Source organism: Pinus tabuliformis, chromosome J (genome assembly GCF_031772625.1).
Source record: "Pinus tabuliformis cultivar Carrire ecotype Pingquan chromosome J, CPIR1, whole genome shotgun sequence".
NCBI classification, from domain to species: Eukaryota; Viridiplantae; Streptophyta; class Pinopsida; order Pinales; family Pinaceae; genus Pinus; species Pinus tabuliformis.
In genome coordinates, this window is record NC_142295.1 from 1,139,042,891 (window position 1) to 1,139,051,979 (window position 9,089).

A 9,089-nucleotide genomic window follows, 5' to 3' on the forward strand; every position below is an offset into this window, starting at 1 on the left:
ATTACCTGATTCTGGAATGTTGGACGCTCCTGCCAATAACCTGCAAAAAGCTTGGCCTCTAACAATCTTTGCTGGTTTAATTTCTAAATCATATTCTTGAAGTGTTGTAACCCAGTTTGCCCTTTTTTCACCTAGCTCCCTTTGGATTAATAGTTGCCTTACTGCAGGGAAAGGAACTATAACTTTTTTATGGGCTTTTAAAAGGAAGGGTCTGTAATGTTAGACAACTTTATATATAGAAAAGGCTTGTTTTTCTACTTCGGAGTAATTCAATTCAGCACCCTGAAGATTTGAACTATATAATGAAATGGGTGCTTCCGAATTTTGATCGTTAATCTGTGTGAGTACTGCTGCATAAGACAAATCGGATGCGATAGTATACAATGTGAAATGATTAGAAAAATTAGGGGTATTTAAGGTGGGGGTATTAATTATTGATTGTTTGATTAAATCAAACGCTTCCTTTTCTGCTGATCCCCACTTAAAGACTGATTTTTTCTTAATCATAGTTTGAAGTGGAAAAATGATTTGAGAAAAGTCTGGAACGAATCTTTTGACAAAATTGATTTGGCCTAAAAATGACTGCATGGATTTTTTATTATGAGGGAAAGGGATTTCAGAGATTTCTTTGATCCTATCGGGATCAATAAAAATGCCATCTTTAGAAACTATGAAGCCTAAGAGCTTTCCTTGGTCAAGAACGAAGAAGGATTTTTTAGGGTTAAGTGAAATACCATACCTTTTGCAGCGTTGAAAGATTTGATTTAAATAATGCAAATGATTGGATTTCTCTTTTGAAAATACAGTAATATAATCTAAGTAGATGACTACTATTTTATTAATCAACCCTTTAAAAGCTATATCCATCACTCTTTGGAATGTGGCTCCTGCATTAATAAGTCTGAAAGTCATTTTCTGATATGCATATGTTCCCCATTTTGTTCTAAATGTGGTTTTGAGTTGGTCATTAGGATGGACCAAGACTTGGTTATATCCTCAAAAACAGTCTAGAAAGGACATTAACTCAGAGCCTGCTACTGATTGGAGTATCTGCTCCAGAGTAGGTAATGGGAAATTATCTTTTAGGCTCTCCTTGGTCAAATTTCTGAAATCTATACAAATCCTGATGTCACCATTTTTCTGTCTGACTGGCACCATATTGGAGACCCAGTTTGAGTGCCGAACGGGAAAAATAATCTTAGCTTTCAAGAGTTTATTAAGTTCAGATTTTATTTGACTCTCTAAGTTCGGATGTATTTTTCTCAACTTCTGCTGAATTGGTTTCTGTTCGGGAAGCATTGGAATGGTATGCTGGATGATGGATGTATCATACGTCTTTAAATCATCATATTTCCAAGCAAAAACATGTTTATTTTTTCGTAACAGTCTAATGAATGCTTCCTTCTCTTCCACGGAAAGTCCTAATCCTAAATTAATGTTTTGAGGAGTTTGCTCAGTGCCAAGGTTTATCAATTCAAACCTTAAGGTAGAACTTTGGAGCTTTGTATTGGTCACAGGTTTAAACCTGTCTTTAATATCATAAAGATCCTCAAGCTTCACCACAGGCTTTGGGATTGAATTCTCCTCGGGTTTTCCTCTCATTTGAAGGTCATTCTCGTTTTCCTCAATGATTTGATCATCATAGGACTTTTCGGAAGTTAAAAACTGTAAAATGTCTTCATCGTGGTTGAATACTCTCCAATTAGTGACATTGTTAGGAATTGATGGCCTAAAAAGTAATTCTACTGAAAATCTATCTGGGCTATAGTCTTCGAAAGGTACGAGTTTGGAAGCAACATTGGCTAGCAGGTTGGCTGCCGAATTTTGAGACCTGGGAATGGAAGAAATATTGAATGCCGAAAAGTGGGAGGTGAGTTCCTGCACCAGCGATTGATAATGTTTAAGATGGGTGGAAAGACAATGAATTGTATTCCTTACCTGTTTGATAATAATTTCAGAATCTCCAAACACTTTCAAATATTGGACCTTGAGGCTAATAGCTTTATATAGTCCTTGGACTAAGGCTTCGTATTCTGCTGTATTATTCGTGCATTCAAACTCTAACCTACAGGACAACATTGTTTTTTCTCCTTGCGGGCTAATCAAAATACATCCTGCTCCTGAGCCCTCACTAGATTTGGACCCATCGAAATATAATGACCAAAATAAAGAAGTATTAACAATTTTATTTACAGTTTCCTCAGCATCATTAAAACATCTTGACCTATCTGTTTGTGAATAATTTTCTATCTGAGATGTAAAATCGTTTACTGAGAAAGGAGATGGTTGGGCAGCGAAGTTGCCAAAGAATGACTCTGATGAATAATTCCCCAAAATGTTGTTATTAAATGCTATTGGTTGGTTTTCTTGTTCAAATTCAGTAACTGTATGGGTCATATGCTTTTCCCAATCGATTTTTATTTGATTTGGCTTACCCTTATAGGGAAGCCACATATGTGACCAATCGGTAGAAATATACCCATGTAGTTTTTTAGACCAATCCCTACTCAAGATCAAACCATAAAATTCAGGTATATCAGTGATCAAGATATCGTTTCTTTGTACTACTCTAGGATCAGCGGATAGCCTGATAGTTACAGAGTTGATTTCTCCAAAAACCTGTACTTTAGTCCTGTCCAATTGCACAATACGAATAGCGGACTTCTGGGGTTTAATGTTCAGTTTGGAACAAACTGAAGCTGGCATTATGTTAGAAGATGCCCCTGAGTCAATCAAACAGTTGTGCAGGTTTCTATTGTATATCTCATAGGTTAGAAGGAAAGGTGGAGTATGAGAATTTGATCTATCTCCTATCAGAACTGCATCAGTAGCTTCGACCATACCAGAAGGTGGTTGACCTGTATCATTTGCAGCTTTAGCACTGGGAAGGGGTGAAATAGGAACAACATTTAATTCTTTGAGAAGAAATTTTTGCTGATGTTTCAATTTACTAAGTTCAAACATAGTAATGTTTGCCTTGGTCTTCTTCATGTCATCAACAATATTGTAATCCATTGAATCAGACACTACCAATGTCTTAGATGTCGATGGGATTGTTGAGGTTGAAGGTTGGTTTTGTGGAATTGTTACAGGTGGCTTCTTTGGGGGTACCTTTTCCTTTGTTGTAGTAGCACCTGCACTTCTTTTCTTTGAAGTTGTCTGAACAGGTTCGGAGGTACCTCTACTCCTGGTAGTGACAGGAAACGCTTCTTCTTCATTTTCTGTAACAGAGTAAGGTAATATAAAATCCCACATTCCATGACATTCAACAACTTCCTCTTCTTCATTAGTTGGTGAAGTTGTTTCTTCTTCTCCTTCTTCAAGATCTGAATCTGCATTAGATATAACATTTGGTGGTTTTGATTCAGTTTTCTTGTAATTCCTAAAGGGTCTTTTGGTTGAGGTTTCAGCTACCTGTTTTTTGATTTCAATCATTTCATTTGACATAGTTTCGAGGACCTTTTGTAGACCCTCCATGTCATATGGATCTTTAGGGGTTTTCTTCTTTGAATCATCTTTAAAAGAAACTTTTTTGGTTTTTCTATCTTCAAGAGCAGCTTTCTTCTCTAGAGCATTAATACGTTTCTCCACACCAAGTGCTTCTATCATGTTTTCAGTTAAAGTTGGTTTTCCAGCCCTGTCTACAAAAATAGCTATATTGGCAGGTAGGGCAGTTATATACCACTCGCTTCAGATTTGCTCACTTGGTTTGGAGGCCGTTGGGATTTTTTTCAAGAGTTTATTGAATCGTGCATTAAATTCTTTAATCGGTTCCCTATGCTCTATCCTAAGATTGGAGAGATCATTTATTAGTGTAGCCAAAGACCTATCATCACCATACTTAGTAAGAAACTGTTCTTGGCAAGTCGTCCAACTCGTAATGGAACCAGAAGGTAAAGAAAAATACCAAGATCCTGTTGATCCTTGCAAAGTATAAGGGAAAAGCCTAACAACAACATCTTGCTCCGTTACTCCCTTCAAATTAACTGCCAACATGAAGTTATTAATATGTTCCTCAACTTGTGTTCCATCATCTGGGTTAAACTTGGGTAGCCATTTTTCAGGTGCATCAGGTAATGCATGCAATGGAGCAGGCATATTGACTGCCCCAGGCTTGGTCCATGGATCTGCCATTGTAACCGCAGTGGTGGATGATATTACTGTTGAACTTACAGAAGTCTGGGAAGGAGGTGATATTAAGGATTGTGCAGTTTGGGATGTTGCAGTTGGTAATCCCTGATGAACAACAATGTGTGATGAGGGAGTGGATGGTTGACTTCGCACGGGGGAAGGTGAGATGGAGGATGTGGATGAAAATTCTTCACTGTCAGATCCTTCAGTGTTTTTCTTCGCCTTTTTCCTTTTGGGTAAAGGGAACTCAGTGGGTTCAATACCGAGCTTTCCACTCTGAAGTCTGGTGAGAGGGTGAGGTAAATTGAACAGCGAAGTCGCACTGCTTTGAGATACTTCAGATTTCTGTGGTGATATCGAGAAGCTCTGAAGTTTGTGGATAAGAGACTGGACATCAGGGGATTCAAGACTTAGTTGTTCTGGAGTATGATGGGTTTGAGCAGTGGTAGTTGATTCCTCTTCTTCTTGTTTGGATACTGGAGAACCAGCATGCAATTGGGAAGTAGGAGGTGATGCGGAGGGAGAATTACTCTTAGAATGGTTTGTAGATTTGGGTTTGCTTGCCATTCACAGTAAATGGCCCTCCTTCTAGCGCCAGGAATGTTGATGCCCCAAAAATTGTTGTATCAACATTGGGGGATAACCACCCGGTCCGGACCTTAATACAGCTCCTTTTCCGTTTGGAATGGTGGCTCCGACTGGGGATAATGGGACCAGTTTCCCAGTAATGAGTAAACGGGATGGATGAATGATTGATTGTCTAATCTAATTATAGGCGAATAACTTAATCTATCTGCAAAATAAAAGAACTACTACTAATCCTGGGAACTATTGTACCTTGAAGTATAGCGCTTAATGATCTATGCTTATTGACAGGCATATAGATGACTCCATCTAATAGAAATGGACATTTATTCATTCAAGGATTACTTTGCTTAAATAGTTAAACAAAGTGATTAACGCAATATTGCTACACTTATCATTTATATCATCGATACATATATGATCAAAAGAAAAGCATACCATAAACTTCCAATAGTGGAGGGAATAAAGAAATGTTGTTAAAACACATACATATATTCGATAATAGCAAAGGCGATCAAATGACAATTCATATAAAAAGAATGAATTCAGACATAGATAATAGTACCATATGAGCTGCTAGTCACTCCCAATATCAATCGCTATTTGAGATTCTTCTTCCAACACAGGAATACTTTCAAACAAAGACAGTAGTGTACATTTGCATAAAAGCTTCCATGCCAAAATTAGAATAATTGGTCTAGTTTTATAAAAGAATATGCCTGAAGTACAGTAGTGCAACTTTAGGCTTTTAATTCAAGTACAAAACTTTACGACCCTTTCCAAAACAATGAAAGGGTCTATAAATACTGAATTAAACTAACTAACTATGAAACTGAAATCCTACTTAATTGGTATCGAACGATCTTGAATATCTCCTTCACAGCAATGTGGCAGTCGGCGGCATGAATCATCATGTAGGTTGTTTGCCTTTAAACCTGAGCTGACATATCGCAAGCATTGGCTCCACTTCGGGTAGTCTGTTGAGGCGAGAGTTGAGCTGGGCGGCATAGGTGGCATACTAAATATCGGGAATAATATACCCGATTGCATCTGTAAGGCAATTGACGGCGGCTCTTTGGCTGTGCGGTTTTACTAAGAAGAACCAATAGGCATCCCATGTTAAACTGTTAATTCCAGTGATTAATCTCCCATTTTTCTCCAGATCCGGATAACATGACTGCTGCAATGTTTTTGCCACTCTCAATTTACCTGGAGTGCATTGGGAAATCATGTTAGACAAGTAGAGAGTATTATTAACCAATTCAACCAAATTACTTGTGGTTGATTTGCATCTTGAAATTGCCCTCTCTGCTTTCAGTAACTGGGACTGCCATTCTGTAAATAATATTTCCTTATGTGATTCTAAAATCTTTGGTAAATTTACCACCTGTCCCTGATCGGTATCTTGCCACTCAAGAAACTCAGTTAATGTTTCATCAGCTTGATCCAATTCTGTTCTAGCTTTTTCTGATTGTTTACTTATTGATGTTGTCAAATCGCATAATGGTTCCGCCTGGGTGATTTGTTGACATAAAAGCTTGATCTATGTTATTAATGCCTTATTTATCTGTAATGATTCTGATTTGAATTCGACTATCTGTGGAAGATTCTTTGTCTTCTCTAGCTGGGCTGATAGTTGAGCAATCTGCTCATCTTTTGACTTCAGCATTTGTTCATTCGCTACCCTCAGTTGTGCCAATGCCTCAGACAACTCTTTCTGCTTCTGGACTGCGCTGTGATCAATCCTCTGTTTCTCTTCCTGCAATTGTTGAGTTAATTGATTATTTATTTGTTGTTGTGTTAACAATTGCCGTTCTGCCTGCTCCGCCTTCTGCTGTGCTTCTGTTAGTTGTGCTTGCAATAAAAAGATCTCCTGGTCTTTTGTTTTTAATAAAAGACTCACCTCTGATGCCTTATCTATTGTTGCTACCGAATAGGCTCCAGCATATTGTGATAGTTTTGTTAGGTCATCAAAGGGGTCAAATTCCTCCTTCCAAACCATATTGCCCGTGACCGTTTGTTCTGGGAATAGGGAAGGTTGATCAGTCCTTCTCCTCTTCCTCTGTCATTTTACCACAGCTTTGCGTCTTGGGCTATAGAATACATCCAAGGGAGGAATTTCTTCTATCTGCAAGATAATTTGATCGGAGGGATCCTTTGGGATTATTTCTACTTCTTTCGAACTGGGTAGGCCGCTGGTTCCCCTTGGAACCTGTTTTGAAGTGGTCTCCTGTGTATCTGCCGCTTTTGAAGTTTTGGTGTCCTTTGAGCACTCAAGATTACTGGTAATTGAATCAAATTTCTGCCATTCCTGGAGCAATTTGGGATCAATTTCAGTATCTACATTTACTTCTATGTTGCTCTGTTCCTGCTCTTTAGTCTAGGTTTCCTCTTGCACTTTCTCTTGTTCTTTAGTTGTAACCGGAGGTTCCTTAGTATGTCGCTATTCAGGCTCGCTTGATCCTGTTGCTGCGGTTGTCGCTAACAGATCTAAAGGCAGAGTTTGCAACCTCTGTTCTCTAAGTCTGTTGAATTCAACTAACCCTTCATCTTTGTATTCCATTATGGCCAGCGATCTAACTTGATACATTGATTCAGCTGAGGAGAACAGGTCATCAAACTTATCTTCTTTATGATCAAACTTTGTCAATTTGGCCTGTTCAAGTGCATTATAGGCGACTTTGTTGGGATCAAATCGCCTATTAGGGAGAGTTGCTAGAGTTAATGATTTCATCTATGTAGCTTCTTTCTCTGCATATTTGAAATCATGCAAAGTATAGACACCACATCTCAGAGGAAAAGAGGGCCAAACCTGCTTCTTATTTTTCTTCAGGGTTTGTGTAACTCCTTCGGAAATAATCTGATAGGCTATCTCCCTTGCCAGCAGTTTATCAGGTATGTACAAAGGAAGGACATGAGATTCGGCTTGGCTGCCGAAAATTCTTATATAAGTAAATTTTTCCTCTCCGAACCATCTTCCTATTGATGTCAAATCAATCCCTGCTTTGTAAGAAATTTTGGGAGCAGGTTTATTAAAAATAGAGAAATGAATGGGTAACATGAAGCCATTGTAGACTTGGTATAAATGGTGCTTATAGGAAGTTTTCCACAATTTCTGATGGTATATGTGAATAGGCATGGGGTCTTGTGTAGTCCACCTCCAGCCGAGCACGGGAAATTCAGAATTAAAACACAGGGTATCTAGTATATAGGCACTGTAGTAGAATGGGGGAATAAGCCTTTTGGAGACGGAGGTTTTAGTTCTAAAATTAAGAACTACTGTTGCTAGATTATCTGACAGTATAAGTGCCATATCTATTATTTCACTGTTACACGCCGCTTCCATTAAGGGAACCATTTCTATAGTGAAATTAGCGGAATTGTGCAACCCCCATAATCTACACATCATTATCCCAACATAACAATACGAAGAACATAGGGAATCAACAAAGTACTTACCGGAAGTTTCATGCTTGTGTTTCGCCAGATTTTGCCTCCAATCCCGAATGGGTTCGGATTTAGTTTCATTCTCACTTCGGAATTTCTCCAGAAATGCCTTGTTGTACTTCTTCTCTGGCTCAGGCAAATGATACATTTGCCTCAAATCATTAGCCTGAAATGAACCGAAGATTCTCCCATCTCTGGTGCAGAAGGTTCTGTCTGTGATTGGGATTTCCTCAATTGCCCACCTCACTACATCCATATATGGGAGAATTTGTTCCCGAGCCGCTATCCGATGAAGGAAAGAGTCGGCTAAGTCCTTTAAAGTACCATCAGATTTTCGATTGGTATCCGCTATGGCTTGTACTACTGTCACCTTTGGTTCTTCGGCTTCAATCAAATTATAGGTACTTTGGCAACTAGTTTTGCCGAGTCATAACATGTAGTATCAGATATCAATCCTTTCTTTTTAGTTCCTGGATCAGCGACAGCTTGTCCTGTGGCTGGTGAAGTGGAAGCGACTACAGTTTTCTTAGACTTCTTCCCCATTCTGCTTGAATCTATTACTTCGGAATAATTCTGCACAGGAGTGAAAATAAGCGTAACACAGAAAATTGGTAGAGAAAACCAAATACGAGTGAGATATATTGATCAATGCACAATGAAGGATTAACTTAAAGTGGCCGCAGATACAATCTGTGAAAAGATTTTAACAGATTACTATTTCATTAAATGGCTGTTAAAACCTGCCAATCTTTTAAATGCCCATCATATCATTTATCAGCTGAATGATTTGTTTAAGCGTGCCCTGGATGTTTTGGTGGTTGAGCGCAGGTGAATCACTGTTTGAAAGATAAGGCCTTTAATACGAATTAATCGTAATATCCCTGCCTTAATAATTTTTGAAGTTTGCGCTTTTTGCTTTATCGCAA